The 25,527-nt window shown below is 32.9% G+C and overlaps 1 long non-coding RNA gene across 1 annotated transcript in view; it reads right to left on the bottom strand.

Annotated features, from left to right (window-relative positions):
- Positions 1-475: 475 nt before the first annotated feature.
- LOC144222022 (uncharacterized) overlaps positions 476-25,527 on the bottom strand; it is a 70,128-nt gene continuing 45,076 nt past the window's right edge. The window contains exon 3 of the long non-coding RNA XR_013332261.1: positions 476-873. This is a non-coding gene — a long non-coding RNA (uncharacterized LOC144222022). The remainder of the gene's footprint in view (positions 874-25,527) is intronic.

The following is a 25,527-nucleotide window of genomic DNA, read 5'->3' on the forward strand; positions in this document are numbered from 1 at the left end:
AACAACAACAAAATCACTCAAGTGGGTTGGACTATGTTTTCTATTTATTTTAAAGATAGTATAAATTTTCCATATTTTTGTATTGACTAATATATTTGAGCTCTGATATCTCAGGCTTGTGTTAAGTGTTGTGCATTATCTTATTTAATTTTCACAAAAGCCCATACTACTTTATCAATTTTAACTCAATTTATTTTTTTCTTTATTTTTTATTTTAGCCACTCTGAAATCAGGATTCATGTTACCAGTCCACTGGTAAAATGCCAGAAGTTGGCTGTTGAGTTTTCTTTTCCTTTGTTAATGGTACATAAAATGATGATATGTCTTAAACTATATGACATCGTAGACACCTCAAAATAGACAGGTGACAATTTTCCACGTGAAAAAAATGATGATTAGAAAAGCTTAAATAAGCCTGATCAAAGTGAAATAACTAAACAAGTTTTAGAATTAGCATTCCAAATAAGACTCTGATATCTGCACATATACACATTATCAATACCCTATGATACTTTCTCCCATTTTATTTGTATGTATTCCCAATGTTAGTATTCATTAATGATTATAAGGGCTATTTTACCATTGTTTCAGCTACAGTTAAGTAATTAATTCTATTAATGGTTACTAGTAAAATGAAAATAAATTAATATTTTATTCTTTTGTTATAACTAGATGAAATGTATTATGCTACTTCTATTCTTTAAACTTGAAAGAGTAGCAGCAATGAACTTTTACCTCTTATCCTTTACTCTCTTTGTCCTGCTCCTGAGGCCCAGGCTTCCTAATAAACAGTACCACAAAGTCCTCTGACTTAGCTTCTGGAGAACCCAAGTTATAACAGGGATGTTCCGGGAAAGTCAACAGTGTTAAGGCCTGGTCAGATGGAAAACAAAACAAAACAAAACAAAAACAAACATAAAACAAACAAACAAACAACATTCTAACTAGTTTCAGCAGAAAAGGATTTATTACATTTAGTGAAGTGGCTTACATTGGGTCTTCATAGGGATCACAAGTTTTTGTACTGTATGGTATACTCAGACTTTTCATGCCCAAATAAGCCTGTCTTAGAGACTCTGATCTGCTTTCCCCAGGCCCAAACCAGTTGCCCAATGAATGAAAGTAGTCAATATTAAGGCATCCATAACCCATCTGTAGCACACTAGTATGCCAAGCTCATTACCTGGGAAGCTCTAGGTATGCACTGGAAGGGCTGAGAAAACAGGTACTAAGATGAACATTCAAGATAACTCCCGTAGTCATACCTGGAATGGACCACCACAGGAGCTGCTATTTCTACCATGATCAGAACTGTTGCTGGTTGTAGGCCCATGTCAACATTGGAAGTTAAAGCAACCACTTTGTTCAGTCAGGAAATTGGTGCTACAGTTGCCAGTTACAGAGCCACTTTACCTATGACCACTTGTAGGAGAATAAAATGTGACTTTGAGCCTTTTTCTTCCCTGGCAAGTTTTAATTTAAATTTTATAACTTTATACACACACACACACACACACACACACACACACACACATTACCTCTAATACATATGTATTGGAAGATCCAAAATATACTGAACAGTTTATAGTATCTAACATAGTCCACCCTCATATTTAGTCAACATTTATATAAAAGCCTCTTTCAAAGAAAGTTAAAAGCCAGTTTCTCTAGGCACATACTCCAGTGATTGCCACAGTATCCTTTGGGGAAGGGCAGGAGGTAGATGGAAGACTATGGTTCTTGTGGGGTCTGCATGGTCCTTCCTCAAAAGTTTATGGACTCTCCTTTCTTCAACAGGCTCTGAGCTTGTGAACTGACTCAACCTTGGAATTTGGGAAAAGGTTATGAATTATCATTTGACTCTATTTGGCATAAACTGTTTTCTTCATTTCTTCCTTCTTTATTTACAGATGTGAGATGACTTTATTAAGTTTTCCAATGTCAGTCTTATATAATCTTACAAGGAATTGGACTATGCAGAGTATTCCTCCTTATTAAAACTTATTAAACCATGGGTCTCCTGGGTGGCCTAGTAGGTTAGGCATCTGAATCTTGTTTTTGGCTCAGGTCATGATCTCATGGTTTCATGAGTTCTACCCCTCCACTGGACTCCAAGCTGATGGTGCAGAGCCTGCTTGGGATTCTCTGTCTCCCTCACTCTCTGCCCCTCCCCACCTCACACTATCTCTTTCTCTCTCAAAATATATAAGCAAACTTAAAACTTATTAAACCATAAGGTGATCCAGAGAAATGGCCCTGCCTAACATCCCTCTCATTAGAAAATCAATCATTCTCATTAAAAGCATTCTTTCAAATAACAGCATCTTCCTTCCCTATAAAAATCAACAGCTAACTCTTTATTCAGAGATAACAATGCTTTCTTATCAAGTATTTTACAATGTCTTGGTGGATGCAATTATTCTAAATCTTTTGAAGGACCTCCTTATGGTTTGAATGAGTAAGTTTTACATTGTAAATATATTTTATTATCTATTCTCTGAAAATTTTTGGAGGAATTTTTCTATACTTACAAGGAATTTCTAATATCTTAAAGTCATTTAGCAAAGTGACTATTTGGTCCCCTTCAGTTAACTAAACTTGGCAAACAATTAAATCCACTGAAGATAGAGTCTTTGTTAAGAGTACCAATATCTGTGGCTCAGTGTGAATTATATTTCTCCCTCCTTGGTTTAGCAACCTCAGAATGCATTTTAGTGTCATGAAAACCATTGTTTCTTATATGTTTTATATGAGTTTTCTTTGTGGGGGAAAGAGGGCGGAATGTTTTTCCAAGCAGAAAGGGCAAATTCATTTTTTGTTTCTCCATTTTAGATGTAAGTGGAAGACCTCATGTACTGATTTTTTAACTTCTAAAGGATCAACCTACATGTTTCATAAAGAGTGGGTTGATGTACTGTAGGAATGAAAGCAGACAGACCAGTTTGGAGCCTATCCTAAGAGAAAAAGGAATATCAAATGCTGGGTTGGACTAGACTGATGGCTGAGTAAATGGAAGACAGATATGATATATATTTTAAAGGTCGGCCATGTTGATATCATGCAAAGTAGTTTTTATTATTACATTTTCTCACACTATAGGAAGTAGTATAAATAGCATATTAAAAAAGTATAGGCCAATCTTTATATGCTATAACTAGTCATGAGAATGTATTAAATATTAATATATTAAAAGTTTTTTTCATTAGATAGTAAGATTTAGCATTACTAAACTTGAAAACTTTAGCATTTATTATAATGGAAGATATGTCTTGTTTTCAAAAACATTAAGTGGAAAAAATAGAAATAATGGATTTCTAAAAAAATGCTTTTGTGTCTGTTAAATTGATTTACTAAATTTAGACACGTATTTAAATGTGTTATCAATCACATCAGTACTCTCAGATAATAATGTATATATTTGTAATTTATTAGGATCTCAGTTTTGTAAATCCAATTTCCAGATTTTTTATTCACTTTACCATAATACAACTTGGAGTTAGACCAAGATGACAGTGATAGCAATTTACTTGATTGAAGGCCCTCCAATCCACACCATCATATCTGAACATCTTTATAATTCAACTTTATATAAATTATACAAAATATTTTAATATTTTAATTCAAGAAAGTAAAATCTTACATAACTGGGAAAATCCTATATTTTGAAGAAACTTAATAGGTAGATAGATAGATGTATTTGTAGGTAAAAGAATGTATGTTTTCTAATAAATATAACTATCCAGTTGCCTTTTGATATTATTGGTTTAAACTTAACCATTGATTTTTCTTTAACCACATTTGAACAGCCTTCCTCTCAAAAGCACTCATGATATTTTTTGTCAGAACTTCTCTAAGGCTGAGCAATAACAATTCTATCATTCCTTCTAATTATTGCTATGACTGCTTATAAAAAGTTCCTGTCCTTCTTTAGACACTTTCTTAAGCAAATATTGTTTCTGCCTTATAACTATTTTGGCACCTATGTTTGATCTAGCACAAAAAATATATAGTCATACTGCTTTAAGTATCCCCTTAAGTTCTTGCTTTATTTTAAAGAAAACTATGTAACATAAGGTTATTTTTTATGTTTTTTCCTGTAATTATTTGTACTCACTAAAATGTTAGGGAATATAAGTATATGCATATATTTTAAGCTGATATATAAAGTTTAAATAATTATTTTTTAATTCCTTTCTTTAACCCACTTTTTTCCTTATTTTATTATTAACTGATGGTTCCAGAATTATTTGAGAAGTGAATTTCTATTGACTGGGAAGATGAGATAAAAAATAAAAATTTAAGATATGTATGAACAGAATATGAATATTAAGCACTATTTCCAATGTGATGCACTCAATTATAAATGGCTAAACGTGGCACATAGAATTTACAGCCTCTTTTCACTTTCACTTCCACTAATGTCTTAAGATATTAAGAAGTCAATTACTTGGATAACCCTTGATTATTTGAAATGATAAATTGAACATTTAATATATATTTTTAAATGTGCATGTTCTCCTTTCTAATGATAACTTATAATAATTATTTCTGAACATTAAAGATATTAAATATTCTCCCTTTTAAATTGAATTAATATGATTGGATTTAGATTCTGCAGGAAAAAAAATTTCCCAAAAGAATCAACATACATAAAATTTAAATGTTCTTAACAGCATACAATCTATCAAGTCCTTCATTTGGACCTCAGCAATTGACTTGACTCATCCCAATTTGTTCTGCATGAATATGTACATCTCAATCCATGCAATAAGGAGAGCAACTAAATGTATTGCAGTGTACATGACAGGCCCACTCAACCAAAATTATGTTCTTCATCCTCCACAACTTCTAAATAACCCATTAAGCATTGATGACAGTGAGAATTTGTGTCTATCATCTGAATTTAGAATATGACTTCATGTAATGTGTAAATATCTATAAATTTGTACAATTTAAAAACAATTTTTAATATTTATTTATTTTTGAAGCAGACAAAGAGAGAGCAAGTGGCAGAGGGGCAGAGAGAGTCAGAGACACAGAATCTGAAGCAGGCTCCAGGCTCTTAGGTGTCAACAGAAAGCCCAATGCGGGGCTTGAACTCACAAACCATGAGATCATGACGTGAATCCAAGTCCGACACTTAACTGACTGAAGCACCTAGTCACCCCTAGATTTGTACAATTTTAATGCTTCTGACATTTGCCAGAGGCATCTATGGTATACATTTGAGGAGACACTGTTTAATTGGAAACTTTGCAAAAGTTATTCATGGAGATATGTTCCAATTATGAGTTTAACCTGAAATCTGTTCTTGTTCCATCTTTTCCCATTTCATTGTCAACTACATTCAGTGGGAAGAAAATAAAATTGTACCAATATTGCACCCTACATGAATGAAAGAAAGACATAGTGATGTGGTCACATCTGTAGAAGACAGATCTGTTTGTGGAAGAAGCAGAGTGGTAGAAGCTACAGGCCTCTGAAGAGACAATCATGCTTCCAGCCTGTCACAAATAATGATGGTAAACCGTCAGGAGTGCAACCCTAAAGACGAATGTTTGAAGATAGGCATAGGCATGCTTGATTAAGGAAATGTGAGCATGACAATGCCAAACAAACAACTAATAAGCCCCAGTATGAACAGAAAACATGGATAGACAATAAATTATATAAAAAATATTTGCAATGCTGTAGATAGAGTTATTATCGCTAATTTAGAATAGTACTTGATAAATGACAAGAGGAGTGTTAAATATTAGAAAATCTACAAAGTATCTGAAGAGGCAATTCATCGAAGAACAAATCCTAATGAAAAGATGCTTAAACTCATTAGTTTTCAGGGTAATGCAAAGTAGCCATGAGCTGTCACATAGGAATCAGACTAGCAAAAATGAGAAACTCATTTAACATATTTTTGGTGGAAAAGTATGAATGTACAAAGGTGTTGTCATATATTGTTCATGGAAATGTAAATTTCTACAGCTTTTAAGCGAATCATTTGGGAAATATACATATATCTAGTCTAACCTATCAACCTCATTCTTGGTAACCTATCACACAGATACAATGACACCAGTTTATAAGGACACAGGATCACTTATGTTACGGTGACATTGTTTGTAGTTATAGATAATCCTGAAATGAAGTAGATTTCTATTGAAAGGAGGATAATTGTAAAACTAACATAACATGGTATAATCACACATTAGAATACCACTCATCAGTCATGACAGTGACATAGAAATATACCAAGTGATTTGAAATAATGGCATAAGCTATAACTGAATAAAAAGTGAAGATAAATGTGCTGACTATAATCACATTTTTATATAATTATACTAAATCTTTAGTGTACTGTATGTGTTATAATTAATATTATATGTATGTTACATAATGTGTAATTACACTAGCATAGAGAACAAACAGAATAAAATAATCCTATGCAGATTGTGGTTTTTGTTTTATGTGTTGAGTATGGGTATGGATAATCTGTGGACAGGATAAAGAAAAGGTAAGAAAGAAAAGCCGTGGGAAATTAAAATAGTAAAACTCATTAAAAATAACGGTATGTACAATATTATGACATGCATGCATTTACTCAACTAAATCATTGTGTAAGTAAGACGTTTTAAGAGGAAATGGGAGTGAGTGAGTGAGTGCTCCAAGTGGAGTTGAAGAAAGTAGACTAAACACAGTTACCTTCGATAATCCATTAAATACTATTCATAATGTCACAACGGTAAGAAGAATGGGAGAAAGAGGTAAACAGGCTAGAGATGTGATCACATCTCCAGAAGACAGATAGCAGGTTGCTATTTGAGGATGAAGCAGAGTGGTGGGAGTGTCTAAAGAAATGAGTTAGGCTTCCAACCAGCTGCAAATGAGGGCAGGAAGATCTGAATACAACTCTTCCAGGCATGTTGGAAGGAACTGAAGGTGCTTAGAAAAATAGCTCTGGGAAACCACAATGAGTCTTTGTCTATTTGAACTACTGCTCTATGGCTTATTTGATTTTTAACTTCTACATACTGATTCCACAAAAATAGCATGTTAACCAGAAAGAACAAGCCTAATCAAAACATTGTGTGTCAGAGCCAATGATTCTACAGAAGCATATAATTAAGTGAGCATTTGTCCTTGGAACTCAGATGCATTTGATTTCCCATCATACTGCCCTCTGTGTCCTATGACTATTCTAATTCCAAGCTTTTTCTTCACATAGTCTAACTTAGATATGAAATCAACTGCCTATATATTCTTAAAATATTCACATAATATTTTGAAAATTATACCAAAACCTTTTATTATAAAGATATTTGAAAAATAACTACTATATCAACATATTCAATATCTGTATATATAGAAACTATGAATAATATTTTAAAATCATGAATTGTCAGTCTTGTATAACTGAGGCACCAAAAGTTAATGAAGGGGTTAATAGATGCCATTGCCACCAAGAAGAACATGAAAATTAAGATTGTTCTACAGGGGCTCCTAAGTAGCTCAGTCTGTTAAGTGTCTGATTTTGGATTTCAGCTCAGGTCTTGATGTTGTGGCTCGTGGATTCAGGCCCCGCGTCAGGCTCTGAACTGACAGTGAGGCGCTTGCTTGAGATTCTCTCTGCATCTCCCTTGCTCTCTCTCTCCTTCTCTCTGTCTCTTTCTTTCTCTCTCTCAAATATAAATAAATAAACATTTTTAAAAAGGTAGTTTTTTTCACACATCTCTTAAGCTTTTTAGGATCTGACTGGGAACCTTACTATGATTAAAAGGGAGAATTTCTTTTTTTCAGTAAGGAGAGGGGAGGGGAGGAAACCCAGAATAAGAAAGATGGAAATTAACATGCATGTCTTCATTCGTGTATCTTAATTATTTTTAATAGTGTACTTAATAATGCATAAATCATAACATAATAGACAATTTTAAATTACTATATTGTTGCAAATTCCATTTAAAGTATGTGTTTTCAGGGGCACTTGGGTGTCTCAGTCAGTTAAGCGTCTGACTTCAGCTCAGGTCATGATCTCATGCTTGGTGAGTTCAGGCCCCATGTCGGGCTCTGTGCTGACAGCTCAGAACCTGGAGCCTTTTCAGATTCGGTGTCTCCCTCTCTCTCTGCCCTCCCCTGCTAGCACTTTGTCTCTCTCTCAAATATAAACAAACATTTAAAATTTTTTTATGTGTTTTCATATTCCCCCAAATTTTCAACTATAGGCTAGGGGTTTTTTTTTTTTTTGTACATTGAAAAAGAATTTTAAAAAGATAGATCACTTTTTACAATTTAATATAGATTATCCAGTCATCTGCCAAGTGATTACTAAAAAGTAAAACTTCATGAGGAATATTTTCTCAGGATGTACAATGGGCATGGTAATATACTGGAAAGAGAATTTGTGGCTCTGCTTAGCAGATCTGGTTGAGATCATATTTACAAGTATATACTTATTTGATTTTGATTTTAGATTAACTTTCATCTACTCTGCTAATCTGTGAGCTCCATAAAGAGAATCTACTCAACATTTCATTCCTCCTAACTAGCACATAGCATGACCCTTAGCTGAGATCCAATTTGTAAACAGTAAAAGAATTAATAAGGAAACTGTAATATAACTGGTTACCCATTGGAATGGTGTGAATCATCACTGAAATAAATGGCCAGCATTGTGTGACAGGTACCATTGTGATTAGATGCCTAGTAAGCAGACATTTAAATGTGGTTACATGGTTATTCCTTTGAAATTATGCAAAGAGCAAAAGATCATATATCCAAACTAAAGTTATTTTTAATGTGAATGTAGATGTATGAAGAAGGCTAAAGAGATGTGTTAAGGATGGAAGGAGTCTCTAAAGCTAATAAAGTTAACTTTTGAAATTTGCAAACATGATAATATAAGAGCAAGCAGAAAGCTAAGGTACAAAATTTGAGATAGATAACTAGTAATATTTCCAGCCATAATAAAATGAATTGCCTACATGATTATAAGAAGTTTATTAGAATTTAAGCTATGTAAATTCAGGGACATCATCCATCCTGATTTTCATTTCTTCAGAAATTGGAAGGAAATCTGGCAGGCATTAAGTGCAGAATAAATATTTGTTGAGTCAGTTAATTAAATTGTTCTGCCTTGCACATTCCTTTAGTTGGATTTCCTCAATTTATAAAAGAAGCTTAATATAATATATACGTTTTATAAATACATATTACTTATTTAAGTGTATATAGTTTTTAAAATTTTTTTCATTTTTATTTATTTCTGAGAGAGAGAGAGAGCGTATGCAGAGGAGGGTCAGAGAGAGAGGGAGACACAGAATCTGAAACAGGCTCCAGGCTCTTGAGCTGGCGGTCAGCACAGAGTCCAACGCGGGGCTTGAACCCAGGAACCGTGAGATAATGACCTGAGATGAAGTTGGACGCTTAGCCGACTGAGCCATCCAGGCGCCCCTATAGTTTTATATATAAATATATATAGCTTAAATTATAGCGTATGACTCATAATTAATAATATTAAAATTAATACACTTAAATTTTATTTCTCTATCTAGTTTTTGTTACAATAATTTCATCTTTTTAAAGTTGTTGATTTTGTTTATTGCTCTATGGATAAGCCTTATGAATCAATTAATCCCTTTTCCTACATATATTTTTACTCCCTTGGGCAATGAAAAAGGTTAATGATGTTAAGATTTCAAGATATGAATTCCAATATGCATTACACATTAGGAAAACAAACTGAAATGTAAATATCATGCAATGCCAAATTTTATCCCATGAATATTCCCATAAATATGTATTTAAAGCACATTTCTCCAAGTATGTCAATATTTATAAACTTCTTTATAGACAGACACAGTGGTCCTGTAGTAGACCCATCCCACAATCTGTAACATATCTAGTCTCTTTTCTCCACAGGGGTAAAGAATTCCATCTTAATCAATCTAGAAACCAAGCAAAGGATGTTTAAGATAAAGAACTGGGTTTTTAAGGAAAAGAGTACAACTTCTAATTTTAAATTTAGATTTTATGAACATTTGAGAAATTAGGTAAAAGCCATCCTTATCTAAATAAATTTATATCTTCTGAACCAAAGTAGATGATGACACTAAACTTATTCTAAAAGTAAGGATTTTGTCTTGTTTTCCTTTTTATATCTTTTAAGGATTCTTTGCTGCAGGAATTTTCTAGAGAAGGACTAAGCAGTGAGATTATATTCTTAGGTGAGTCCAGAGCCCTCAGTAGCTGCTGGATGTGCAAAAACTTTTGTTGAGGTGCTTGCAGTGATGACTCAAGCTGTCAACAGGTGCCATTAAGTACTAATCCCTAGATCCCTGAATCCTGGCTCCTAAATTCAAATCAGTGGGTGTTCCTTGCTTGTTTAATTTTGTTCTAGAAACTTCTGCAGCCGCAGGTATTTTTATTAATTAAATTAATTTTGATGGCTACCTCTAGATGTATCAGGTACTATGTTCACTAGTAATTCACCAACATGAACAAAATAGTCCTTAAAATTAAGGAGCTAATAGATTTGTAGGAGGTAGATACGAAAACAGACAACTATAAAACAATGTACAGGTTAGTATAGAGTTAGTTACAGGATTTTTAAAGAAAGTAACGGAAAGTGACACCTTTAAGGTTCGTAGATACAGGGAGAACCTAGGAAGACAAGGACAAGTAAGTTATCCTAAAACCTAAACTGAGTCTGATATTTAAGAAATGAATAGTAATGAACTTGGATTAGGGAAAGTAGGAAAGATTTATAGAAAGAGTAGACAGCATGAAAGAAAGGGCAGAAGAGAAAGAGAGAAACATTACTTTCTGTCATTTTGAGAGACAGATTTTTCTTTTCAATTCAAGATAAATGTCAAATAATTTGGTACGGTTTATAAATTATCAACTAACCAAATGACCGTTTACAGATTCTCACAATGAATGCATTCATCTTAAATACGTTTATGAAGTGCCTACTCTTTGACTCAGACATTGTACTACAGGTGTGATTAGAGCCCTAAACAAGTCTGACAAGCCCTTGCCATGCTGGAGCTTGCATTGGAGAGAGAGTGACAGATAATACAATCAATAAGCAAGTCAATCATATTTAATGGTAGTGGAGGGTTCTTTAGACTCAGCGGTACATACTGGACCTTGAAAAACATGCCAGGCTAAGAGTCAGAGAAGGAATAATCCAGTCATTGAAAAAGACAAACAAAACCCCTGAGACATAAATATCATGCTGTATATAGCAGTAATGCTCAGATTTTAGCATACATCAAATCACATGTATTATATAATTGAAATTTGCTAAGAGTAGAATTAAGTGTTTTCACTCCCTTACACACACACAAATACATGAGGTGATGAAGTATTGAAAAGTCAATGTGTGTGTGGGGGGGGGCTCCTTTCACCATGCATATGCATATAGATCATCACATTGTACATTTTAATTGTTGTGTATTTTTTTAAATTATTTATTTTGAGAGAGAGAGAGCGCGCACGCGCATGAGAGCATGTGCACATTAGTGGGTGAGAGGCAAAGAGAGAGAATCCAAAGCAGGCTCCATGCTGTCAGTGCAGAGCCCAACATGGGGCTCAAACTCATTACCTGAGCTGAATTAAGAGTCAAACACTTAACTGAGACACCCAGGAACCCCACATTTTATAATTTTATTTGTCAATTATACCTTAGTAAAGCTGTGGAAAAGATCATATGGAAGCCGGGTTAAAACCCAGTTGCTAGGTCCCTCACATAGAGTTTCTACGTCAATAGACCTGGGAGAGAGTAGAGAATTTCCATTATGTAATACTCCAGGGACTGATGACACTGGGAGAACACTGGATTGGAGACCCTGAAAGAGTCTATGTGGCTAATGTGTTTAAGGGGAATTTTATAAGCTGAAAAGGATGGGAGTAAGTCTATAAACTGAAAGTGTGAGCAGCAGTCAGATTGCATACACTCACACTGACCACAATAATTTGAGTTTATTCTAAATGCTATGAGAAGACACTGAAGGGTTTTCAGCAGGGTAGTATTATGACCTGATTTACATTTTAAAAGTATCACTCTGGTTTCTATTAATAAAATGTATTGCAGTGTTGAAAGAGCTCAAATAGAGCGACTTGTAGAAAATCCCTGTAGTAGTCTACATGAGAGACAATAGCTTTTTGTACAAGGAACATGTCAGCAGAAGTGAATTTGCCAAAAGAACTAATGTGGGGATTGACCAAAAGGGAGAATTCAAAAATGACTCAGGTTTGGGGGCAGAGAACCTAGTGTCTCTATTATCGGAGAAAGAATAATAAAAAAGTTTAATAAATGCTTCTCTTACATTGTTAATATTGTGGGACCATGAACACATTTTGAGGAGCAGTGATTTAGAAGCTGTGTAAGGAAACATAAAGATGATTGATTACCTGACAGGAGGATATTTAGTTCAGAGATGTTGACAGAATCCTGGTTTTAGTTGTCTGAAGAAAAAATGACAAAAGTGACTAACTGAAGAACATACATGTTGGTAAAACTTTCAAGATGATGTTTAGGGCGAAAAAGAAATTGGACTAGTAACTAGAGGAGATTGTGGGTTCATTGCAGATTCTTTAGTTGAGAGACATCAGAATTAATTAATGTATTTTTGGAAATGGTCAGCCGACTAGGGAAGACTGGCATATGGTGTGAAAGAAAGAATGAAATTCCTGGAGAATGTTTTAGAGAATGTAATCCAAACACAGGTGGAAACTTTTCTTTGATAGACGAATGTTATTATTTTTCTTGAAACTGGAATCCAGATAGAGCATATGCTTCAGGATGATATTAGGTTTGATAGGAGAATTAAAAGTTTATCCATTTGTTTTCCATTTTCTCAGTAGTATATGATGCGAGGCTATCACTTTGAGAAAAGATGAAAGAGATAAAGTTTGAAATAATTATCTTGGGTGTTAGGTAAAATTCTTTTGGAATTTTCAAAGGATTTCATGGCAGTATTGAACACTTGAAGTACGAAGTCATGAATTTAGGTTGAACACTAGCTAGTATTCATTTACCCCAAAATTTCAATTACTGAAACGAAGGCCCAGAGAGGAAGATAATTGATTTATATCAGAGTAAGCGTATTGCTTGCAGTAGAACAGAGGAAATGAAAGGAAAAGGAATTGAAATATATATAAGGATAGGTTTATAGTATTATATCATGGAATATAAGCTGGCAAAGTGAGAAAAATGACTAGAATAAAGAGTTAATAGTAATTGAAAATGGTTAATGGATCAGAAAGTTCTTGATCAGCAGTTGAACCATTGTCTTGGTATCGGCACAGAGTCAGGAAAATACACCTTTGATTAAAATGTTGTCCAAATAATGAGATGGCTTGTTCTGAAATAGATTTTGCCCTCTTCCAAAGTTCTACTGAGACAGGCCTTACTGCATTTCAAATGTAGCATATAAACCATGATGTGGGGACATGGATTTGGAGGATTGGTACAAAAGAGAAAAACAGAGAAGAAAACAAACAAACAAACAGAGAAATAGGGAAAGGAACACAAAACCTCATTTCATTTTTAACATTATTATTTAGTCATAAGTGTTTATTTTGTACATTTTGTATTCACCGTATTTCTATTTTAACTACCCTCAGATAAATATTTTATCAGTCTAGTTAGTAGAGCAGGACAGTAAATAAATGCAGAGTATAGATATATCTGTACATTATTTACCATAAGATGTATACAGTTAAGCATAAAACTTAACTGTACCCATTCATTAGCTAGTGCAAATTACAATCAGTTTGATGAACTCATTCCTTGCCTTTCTTAATTTCTATGATAGAAGGTCCTCTTGGGTTTTATTAACTGTAGTTTCTGAAAAGTCTTAAATAGCAATAATACAAGATTGGTGAATAAATGCTGTTAAACCTTTATTGTTAAGTGATTTGAACCATGACAAATGAAATTGTAGAAGCACAATTATTACATGGAAATATTGTCATGATGCATTGTTGAAATACAAGAATATCAGCTTGAAAAAGAGTAGCTTAAGTATAAATGCAACTTTTTAAATGTTTGACTATATTACTGCGTATGAGTGTACATATGCATGCAGGGAATAATTTGGATACACACATATAATTAACAGTCATTATCTCTAGGTAATGTAATATTGATTTAGTACTATCTTTTTTCTTATGTATTTTCTATTTTCTCCAACATACATGTGTTATTTAAATAATTTTTCAGGTTTGTTTTTAAATCTTAAAAACAAGGAATTTGGAAAGCAGTTCTTCTCAAAAGACACTATATACCAGCAGTTGCTCTATTTGCTATTTACACAAAGGATACAAAAATACTAATTCAAAAGGATACATGTACCCTGATGTTTATAGCAGTATTATCAACAATAGCCAAATTATGGAAATGGCCCAAATATCCACTGACTAATAAATGGATAAGGAAGATGCGGTATATATGTATATATGTGTGGTATGTATGCATGTGTATATATGTGTGTATATATATACATATATATGAATATATATACACATGTATATATGTGTGTGTATATATAAAATGAAAAATTACTCAGCCATAAAAAAGAATGAAATCTTGCCATTTGCAATGACATGGGTGGAGCTAGACAGGATTATGCTAAGCAAAATAAGTCAGTCAGAGAAAGATAAATACCATATGTTTTCACTCATTAGTGGAATTTAAGAAATAAAACAAATGAGCATGGCAGGGTGGGGAGGAGAGAGAGGCAAACCAAGAAACAGACTCTTAACAACAGAGAACAAATTGATGGCTATCAGAGTGGAGGTGATTGAGGGAATGGGTAAAATAGGTGATGGGGATTAAGAAGTGCACTTATAGGGAGCACTGGGTGTTGTATAGAAGTGTTGAATCAGTAAATTGTACATCTGAAATTAATATTACACTGTATGCTAACTAACTGTAATTTAAATAAAAACTAGAAAAAAAGACTATATTCCTCACCTCACTTTGATCTCTATATATTACATGGGGTGCTTTGCTCCCCAAACCATGCGAATCAACACATATTGTATATCCACATTGAAAATTACTACTCAATTAGAAAGTATTAAATACATATGAAAATCTCTGTTAAGGACAGAAATGATTTCTCATGGGAAAACTCTTGTGTATGAATAATTTCCATTCCATATTTCTTGTTTGGCTTCTAGAATTATCTTTTTGTTACCTTTTCTAAAACATTTTAAGAAATTGCAATCACTGAAACAAACATAAGGAGTTCCCTGACATTATTTTCTTATCTACGGAAAAAGAAAACAAAAAATTAACATAGAGCATCCCAATAAATTCTGCTGTATAAATGAAATGTTCTTTTATTTGTTGTTTTTTTTTTTACTTTACTGAATATTTTCTTTTTTTTTTCTTTCCTTTTTCTGATTGAAATCTGCTGTCATTTCATTTTATCACTAGGCTGGTACCTTAGAATTTTTCCATAAAATCTATGATCATTCTGTATCTTAATTTCTTAGTGTCAAATTAATCTTATGCAATTTATTTTATTCATAGTGCTTCAAAGCCCACTTTTAGTCATTGGTACTTCTACTTTGGCTTACAGGATGAGCCAAAAATCTTTGATTCCCTAAAAGTATGCTAGTAGAGCTTGTGGTAATATTTTTAATTAGAAGTTGCAGTTCTTTATCATACAGATTTTATTTTTAAAGCAATTCAATCCTTTTTCCCTCAATCAATTCTATAGGACTTGGAAACATAAATAAAAGCACCAAGTTATTCATAAAAGTTTATCTTATAAATTCATATTCACTGTACATTTATTATTTCAGCCTAGATTTGTCTTGCCTAGCATGACTTTGACCCAAAACATCTGTCTATACCCACAAATGTTGTCCATTATCCATATTTCATCACTCCAAGAAGCTTATCAATATATTAACCCACAAAATGATCTCTCCCTTAAGAGGAAATTTCAATGATAATAAAACATAATACTATTTTAATTATCATTCAATGAGAACAAGAATAAATAAGCTTGCTGCCTTTAATGTTAGTTGATATATCACACCATTGTGATATAAAACTTGATATATCACACCATTCTCACACACTCACGCATGCACACACACACACACACACACACACTCATTCCTACCAACAATAGGCAGCCCTGAAAAGCAGCTTCTGTCCCTGAAAGAGGTAACCAGGAAAGTTTGAGCAAGACTCCTGGTAACAAAGAAGAATGAAGCAGGGCAGACAGAACGTTATTGCAAGAACTCTGAAAATTAGTCATTGGAAATACAGCCCAAGGGAATCTATTACAATATACCTGCCAACGTTGCATTGAATAGAATCAAATATTTTGTAACATAATAATCAAAATATTCAGGATGAAATAAAAAGTCACTTATCATACCAGGAAACAGGAAAACCACGAATTGAATGAGGAAAGAAAATCAACTGATGCCAATACTGAGATGAACCAAATGTTGCAATCATTTGATCATAATTTAAATAGTATCACAAACATATACTTTTATAAATGTTTTAAACAAATGAAATAATAGAAAACCTCAGCAACAAAGTAGAAGTTTTAAAATGAGTAAAAGAAAATCAGCAATAAAAAATATGATAATTGAAATAAAATCTCAACAGATAGATATTGAGATGATAACAATCTGTAAATTGGAAGGTAACATTTGAAAATTATACATCCAATAGAGATTTTTGTACCTGAATTTTTTTTTAAAGTTAATGTTTATTTCTTCTGAGAGAGAGACAGAGAGCAAGGCAGGGCCAGAGAGAGAGGGAGAGAGGGAGGGAGAGGGAGAGAAAGAGAAAGAGAGAGAGAGAGAGAGAGAGAGAATCCTAAGCAGGCTCCGCACTGCCAGCTCAGAGTCTAATATGGAGCCTGAACTCACAAACCATGAGATCATGACCTAAGCTAAAATCAAGAGGTGGATGCTTAGCTGACTGAGCCACCCAGGTGCCCCCATACCTAAAATAAATTTTGTTTAAAAACTTTCAAAATTCAAAAGTAGGAAAGAAAAAATCCCACTTAGAAAATGTGCCAAAGATGTCAGCAGACATTTCACCAAAGGTGATGTACAGAGGCCAAGTTAGTACATAAAAATGTTTAACATCACTAGTGATTAAGAAAATACATATTAAAACCACAAGATACCTATGGGGATAGCTAAAAGAAGAAAGAGCTGCAACACCAAAGCAGGTGAGGATGCAGAAAAAGTCACTCACTCATTGCTGGTGCGAATGTAAAATGGTTCAGCTGCACTTGAAAACAGTTTGGCAGATTCTCAAAAAATTACACAGGTAACTATCATACAACCTACCATTTACACTCTTGGATATTTGTCTCACAGAAACAAAATTTATGTTCACACAAAAACCTGTGCATGAATGTTCCTTACAGTTTCTTTTAGGTTTTATTTAAATTCCAGTTAGTTACCATACAGCGTAATATTCATTTCAGGTGTACAATATAGTGGTTCAACACTTTCACACACATACCTGAAATATATTTGTTACAGCTTTATTTTTAGAAAAATATTTATTTTAAGTATTACCATATGTGATTTTACTACTACTTATAAGAAATAAGGGACATGTTTCTATCACCATTTTAATGATGTGTAATCCAAGGCTGAGAAGGAGTCAAAATCTCATAGTTGAATATGTTTAGCAATGGAGGTTAGAAAACATTTCAATGCTCTTTGAATTTATATCTCACACCCCTCCATCTCCCAAAGAGGCTACTAAGATAAAAACAAGAGAAATAGCAATTTAGCTGCTTCTTTCAAAATTCAGCTTCATTAGTTAGTATACTAAAGGCAATTGGCAAATTTTGAAAGTTCAAAGGCATTTTTGTTTGTTTATTAGAGTTGAATATGGATATAAAAGACAATCATTGAGGCACCTGGGTGACTCTGTCAGTTAAGCGACTAACCTTGGGCTCAAGTTATGATCTCATGGTTTGTGAACAGAGCCTGCTTCACATCCTTTGTCTCTCTCCTCTCTCTCTGACCTCGCCCCAGTGCACACCTGCTCACTCTCTCTCAAAGATAAATAAACATTAAAAAAAAAAAAAAGACTGAATCACCACATGATTGAAACTATTTAGTAAAAACCTAATTGCCCTGTCAAAGTAAGGAAATATGGCATGGCAAGGAAAAGCAGAAGGGAATCATCAAACCGTGCCAAAATGTTTTATAAGTGATCTCATCTCAACTTATTTAAAGTAGCCCTGAACTGACTCATTTGTATTTCTCAGTGTTGCTGATGACTATCTTGTGTTTATATAGCTCTTTTTCAAAGAGCTCTGAAGACTTCAGTTAAGTCAGTCATGAGGGTCAGCACATATTTACATGTGCTCTAAGAGACCCAGGGGACTTCTCTAAAATACTGTTATTAAACCCGTCACTTTTCTACTGTCTTTGATAAATCTTATAGTCACTATGATTCACAGAAAAAAAAGATGGATGGGGTTTCCCTGCCAGGTACTGTTTGTTTTTACAAGTTGGGGCAAAATCATTCTAGGAGCTCTTATCAAACTAGTTGATATGCTTTTTTAAAATGGAAAAAAATTGTCAAAGATGTATTTATTAATCTTTACAAGGCACTTACCATTTAGCCTCAGAAGCTTTGTAGAGGTTAGTAAAACTTGGCCAGAGAAACCAGTAAATAACTCCAACTTTTCATTCTCTTCCAGAATTACAAAACCTTTACAGATCTTTATATAGGTACAGTGTTCCACAGGTGATTCTTTTTTTTAAAGAATACATTCCATGTGGTCACACAGTATACTATGAGCTCCTAAGAAGAACTGTGGTAAAAATGTAATAGCAACACATTACTATGGTGATTATTATACTTATCCTGAAGTTCTTAAGTAGAGAATTGAAGAAAGCACAATTGATGGAACATTTATTGCTCTAGCAATTTTACTGGAACACTGAAGCCTTTTTTTAAAGGCCCTTAAAAACAGAACTTATGAAAAGATGAGTTCAAGGAAATGTCATTCTTTCAAAATACATTTCCTCAAGTTGCCATTTTATAAGTAAATTAGTTTTACTCACTTGCTCTTTTCTTTTATTGTACATGAAGTACTGTAAACCTGTATGCTAATGATCACCAGTTACATAAATGACAAAATGAGAAACCATTATGTGACAAACAAATAGCGGGACTAGTAGCTGGTAAATAATGTTAGCCATTATACTCTATTTGCTGTTGCCAAAGTGTGACCTCCTAAGACAGCCTTTGGAAATATGTTATCATTTGGGAGGTTAATCACATGCTAACAGCAATCCTTGGCCGAAAACACGATTTTGACACTACAGCTTTTTATGCTGCAAAAACCTTGAATGTATTATAAATTCAACTTGAAATTATACAGGGCTATTACTTACCTTTCTCATTGGATCTGTTGAATTCTAAAAACTGGTCTGTTTTCAAAATGGCAGAGCCAACAATTCTTACATTTTTTGAGACATTTTCTTGAGTATCAATTTGCCATTAATGGCCAATACTTAAATACAGTGATTGACCCAAGAGTCATTGCTTCATTTTTCCTATGATTTCATAAACTTCTTTTACAATGACTATATTTACCTTCTCATATACACCACAAGCCTGCTGTGCTATTACAAAAGGATATTAAGCTTAGCAAGCTATAATATGTGAAACAATAGAACACACTCATTATCTTTAATATCAATAGGTTCAACGCCAAATAGGAAAGAAAGAGAAGAATTTTAAGTTTTGATGCAGAAAAAAAAATGATCCAAACAGGATATTTTTACTACTACTGGGGAGGAGACGTTAAACATCTTAAAAGGCTGAAAACAAGGAATCAAGATGAGGACATGGTGACTTAAAAATCATTGACCTCAACTTCTGTTCTGCTGTCAGGTCAAGATTAGTGGAATTAAAAAGATCTATCATTACTGGATACAAAATTGGATACAATTATTCAAGATACTTTTGGAAGAGACTGGTATTTATCTTTCAAAAAAAATAAAACTACTTGGGTACTTCCTTTGCTAATGGAGAATAAGCTAAATCCAAGATCTTGGCAAGTTTCAAAATTTATCAATTCAAATGTGCATGCTTGAGGCATAGAAACAAAACATCAAAGTTTGAAGGATAAATATTTCACAGATTTACAAACAGAGAAAAGAGAATTAAGGAAATTAAAGCAGCAATAATTTCTTTATTTGTTATGGAGCTATCATGTTCTTATCATTCGGTATAGAAAGTGAGATAGCAGAATCAGAATCCAAGCCTTTCTAAATGTTCAAGTCCCTATATGCCAGAAACGGCACAAATTACAGTCATATGTTATCATGCCCAGAGAGAATTTACATGCCCCATAAAGTCTGTAAATATTACATATAATACTATGTGTACATATTATTACATACAATCGTATAATGCAGTGCAGGCCTCTTTTACATAGATGACCAAGGCAGATATTCATTTAATCACATTTATTAATCTCAAAACAGTTCAACCACTTCTAGAAGAGGAAATGTAAGGAAAGATTCATACCTATGAAGAAAATCTAGACAGTGAATTTGCCTGAATTCTCTGTAAGACAAATCTAGCTGAAGAGCTAATGAACATAACTTTAAAAAGTTAAAATAAAGATACCAAGATTAAATTGACCCAGAAAGTTTCAGCTGATAAATAGATTTCAACATCAGATACATTCTGTCAATCTCACGGGTTTATTAAAATAAGCTATCAAAAATATTATTATTAGGTAAGCTGAGAATTCTGAGAAGCCAGCCTGGATTTGAAATGAAAAAGTCCCGACAATGCAGCTTATTAGGTTATTTCATCCACACTGTTACTAATGTAAAAATGAGTTTTCTTGTCTTTTATTGCTTGCTTTCTTACAATAAACTTATTTAGTGCATTTCCTGTGTAAAACACTGCACTAAACACTGGTTATACAATTTCCTCACTATTTGATTTTACAGTATAATATGTGATACAGAAAAGTTAACAAGAGATTAAACACAATATGATAGGTGTTATAACAAGGGCAGGGAAGATTTTAAGGGTCATGGATGGACACAAAGGATGACATCTAAGCTCCAATCTGAAAGATGAGTAGGTGTCACACAGTGATAAGTGGTTTTAGTTTCTCAGTGAGAGGAAAGATAATGTATAAGGGGCTGTTGGATACAGGAAAAGATCCTATATAAACAAGTTCTTAAAGGAAAGGGAGATAGAGAGGTGGGCCAATCTGAGAAGATAAGGATGCAAGGCCTTTGGATCTATAATGCATAGTTTAGACATTTTCCCAAAAGCAGTTCCACTGAAATTTTTAAGCATTGGAATAACATAAAGAGATTCTGTTGTTGTTGAAGATAATTTCTAAAGATAGTTTTGTTGCTGCAATAAATGGATTGGAAAGTAAAAAAACAAAGAATATATATTAGTAATATTAAAGTGGTATGGGAGAGAGGTAAATGACGTGTGTCTTTGGAAAGGATGGTAGACAATAAAGAAAAAAGAGTGGATTCAAGTAATGCTTTAGGGGAAAACTTGGAATGAGTATGTTATTAATTGGATGCTGAGTAGAAAGTAAAATCATTCAAGAGTCATGTCTAGGTTTATGGTCTAAGGAATATTATAGACATAAGATAGCTACTGTGAGTCAATGTTGGTAACTATTAAAACATTGTGAAGATCTCATACATTTGCTGAGTATTAGAATTTAGAATTTTATATTAGTTAGATTTAGAATAGTCTTCACAAATAAATTACAAAAATAATAGACAATTTTATTTAACATGTAATGTAAATTGGCTACAACACCCACATATACCTACACACCACATGCATAAATGCACACATACACATACACACACACACACACACACACACACACAGATATCTCTAAAAGGACAACAGGGAATTATCTTTCTCAATTTCAATAAAAGTAAAAAATATTTTTTTCTCCAAACAAATTTCAAAGTCAACTAAGTTGTCCATATGAGATAAACCTGCATGTATAAACATAACAGAGTTTGATTTCAACTTTGAATTCATTCTTAGAAAATTTTTCTGAGATTTTTCCAAGAACAAATAAAGATATATTTTTAATAATAAATTCAATATCAGCCTCCCTTCTTTTTTTCCAATAGACCTTAATTTTTAGAGCAGTTTTGGATTTTTTACATTGATGTTATCTGAATACAAAGGGTTTTATTTCTTCCCTCTCAATCAATGTATATTTTGTTTATTTTTCTTGTCTTATTTCATTAGTTAGGACTTCCAGTTTCATGTTAAAAAATAGTGCCAAGAGGTGGCATCTTTGCTGTGTACCTGATATTAGTGAAGCTTTCTCATTATGATGTTAGCTATAGGGTTTTTAATAGATTTTTAAAAATTCTTTACCAATTTAAGAATGTTCCCCTCTATTTCTAGTGTATTACGAATGGATATTGTATTTCCTCAAATGATTTTTCTGTTGTTATTTATACAATCATATAATTGATTTTCTTTACACTTTTTATGTGATGGGTTACTTTATTTTTGAATGTTGAACCAGACTTACACAGCTGGAATAAATCCCACTTGGTCATGGTATATTATTCTTTTTATGCATTGTTGGATTTAATTTGCTATTCTGTTGAGGGCTTTTGCATCCATATTTATGAGACATATTGATATATAGTTATCTTTTCTTGTAATGTTTTTCTCTGGGTATGGTGTTGGTCTCAGAGAATAAGTTAGGTAGTATTTCCTCTAATATCTTCTGAAGGAGATTGTAAAACATTGGTGTAATTCCTTCCTTAAATGTTTGATAAAATTCACTGTTCAACCCATCTGAAACTGGTGCTGCCTGTTTTATAAGTTTATTAATTGTTGATTCAATTTATTTAATAGACATATGCCTATTTATATCATCTATCTTTTCTTGTGTGAGTTTTGGCAGATTATATATTTTAAAGAATCTATTCCATCTTGGTTATCAAATTTGTGGGCAGACTTGTTCATGATATTTCTTACTTATCCTTTTCAAAGTCGATGAGACTTACAGTGATATCTACTTTTTAAAAAATTACTGATATTAGTAATTTGTGGTCATCTTTTTTATTCTTAGTTAGCCCGGTGAAGGTTTAATGATTTTATTGATCCCTTGATTTAGTTGATTTTCTCTGTATATTTCCTATTTTCAATTTCATTGATTTCTGACCTAATTTTTATTATTTATTTTCTTCTGCTTACTTTGAATTTCTTTTTCTTTTTGTAGTTTCCTAAGATAGAAGATTAGGTAATTGATTTTAGAATTTCCTTTTTATTTCTAAGATATACATTTACTGCTTAAAATTTCCCCCTAAGTCCTGCTTTCATGGCATGCTCTTTTGTTTCTGCATCACTTCCATTGCATTTACCATATCATGTAGCACCCATAATGGTCAGATCATGTGTTTGTGTTCTGCATTATATATATAAACTTCAGAAGGGCAGAGTTTGCCTCATTCAGTACCATTTTCAGTATCAAACACAGTTGTTGGTACTAATTGGTGTTCAACATACAACTATTGTATTAAATATAATAATATGGTATTCTTTTATACTTACATAGATTCATTCATATGTGTACTTAGAAAGTCCAAGTAATACAAAAGCAACCATTAGATCCTAGTAATAAATCAGTAGAAAATATCACAATAGAATCTTCGAATAGGAACAAAATTTGAAATCACCTACCCAACCAGTACTTACTACAGAAATCTCTTAGAATCATGACCTATGACCTTTGAGTATTCCATCTCCTCTGTTGTTCTACTAGCAATGCACACAACAATGTGGACAGCTGTATACACTGCTGGAAAAGTTGCACTACTTGAACTTCTTTTTAATATTGTGCCCAAATGTCCCTCATGTAAATTCTACCCAGAAGTGTGAGCCCCTTTTACCCTCAATTCATCACATTTTAATGGATTACTGACATTTAATTAACTAAAACTCCCATGTTTTTTTCTGTTTAAGCCTGATAGAGGAAATACAAGTACACTATATTCCAAATATAAATAAGTGTGTATGTGTGTGTGTGTGTGTGTGCACGCACACACGCATCTGTATGTGTGTGCTTTCAATGAATTCACATATATTCCTATTAAATGTTTTGCTATTTTGCAACACTAACTATGCCTCTCTCTTTTGTAGAATTGTAAAATTTACTAACTCTTAGTTTCCTTGATTCTACATTTTCCTTAGTTCTAGTTATAGACAAAAGTGATAAAAAAAAAACAGGACCAACTCAGGGTTCTTCTGTGTTAAAAGTAATCTACTCTGTTTAGTATGTTATACAGCCAACTGCTTTGTTCCAGTTCATAATCCTATCTTTGTCTTTAGATGTTGTCTCTCTTGTACATTAAAAAACTATTTTGTGCTGCCCATTTTAAGTATTTGGAATTTCCCCAACTATCAGCACAATCTAAGTAGCCTGTTCCTAAATCAGTATTTGAGCTGTACTTATTTCCTTTGTTACTCATTACTTTTCTAGAACCTTGCAATATAAGGCTGAAGGACAAATTTTCTGGGATAACATGAATAAGATAATGTTGTAAAGGTATAGTATGGCTTTAGTATCAACAGTTACAGTCTTTCTGTATGTCCATCATCTGTTTTGTTAAGGGGAAAATAAATATTGTCTTTGATAGAAATGTCAGAGAATACTGGAAAAATTATGTCTTCAGTAAATGGACAAAAGCCTTCAGGAAAATAAATAATAAAATAAGATACTTGAGGTATCATTCTCAAAGAATGTGAAAGAGAAGCACAAACAACTTTGTAGCAATATAGATTTAAGTTCTAGTGGGGCTGAGATCAAACTTCCAGTTTTCACATTACATAAAAGAAACTAATGATCAAAGAGATCCAATATCATAGAAATTATTAGTGGCAATCTCATCAAACTAGTTTTATTATTATAACATGATTCTTTATGTTATTTTTCCTGTGTAGTCAACATATATAAATGTGCAATAAGAGCATGTTGAAAAGGATATAAACAAGTAAGTACAATGCTTAACTAGTAATTGATAAAAGCCTATCACCTCTGGGTTTATACATAGACGCATTTCCTTTTTTTGTAACTGTTAAGCGGTAACATTGCCTTGAAAAAGATTTATCCCAGGACATCAGCAATAAAACAGGCTTGATGGAGTATAAGTAAATCTGGATAAATATGCTACATATTATTGTTAATACTGCTATGTTTCACAGTGTAAGCAAAAGCTTTCTTCTACATTTTAAGTGCCTATATTTACTCTTTATTATTTAATTTTGCATTTATATTCTTTCAGACCCAATTTTGTGACTTAAAATGTTTTATCACTTAATATTCTACCTGTCATTATGAAGAACAGTAAAGAGCGCTTGAAGTAATGGTAAAAGAAGAAGAAGAAGAAGAAGAAGAAGAAGAAGAAGAAGAAGAAGAGGAGGAGGAGGAAGAAGAAGAAAATTTAAAAAAAAGAATGCAAAAGTCCCACCTTCTGAAG

Source organism: Crocuta crocuta, unplaced genomic scaffold, assembly GCF_008692635.1.
Source record: "Crocuta crocuta isolate KB4526 unplaced genomic scaffold, BGI_CrCroc_1.0 scaffold376, whole genome shotgun sequence".
NCBI classification, from domain to species: domain Eukaryota; kingdom Metazoa; phylum Chordata; class Mammalia; order Carnivora; family Hyaenidae; genus Crocuta; species Crocuta crocuta.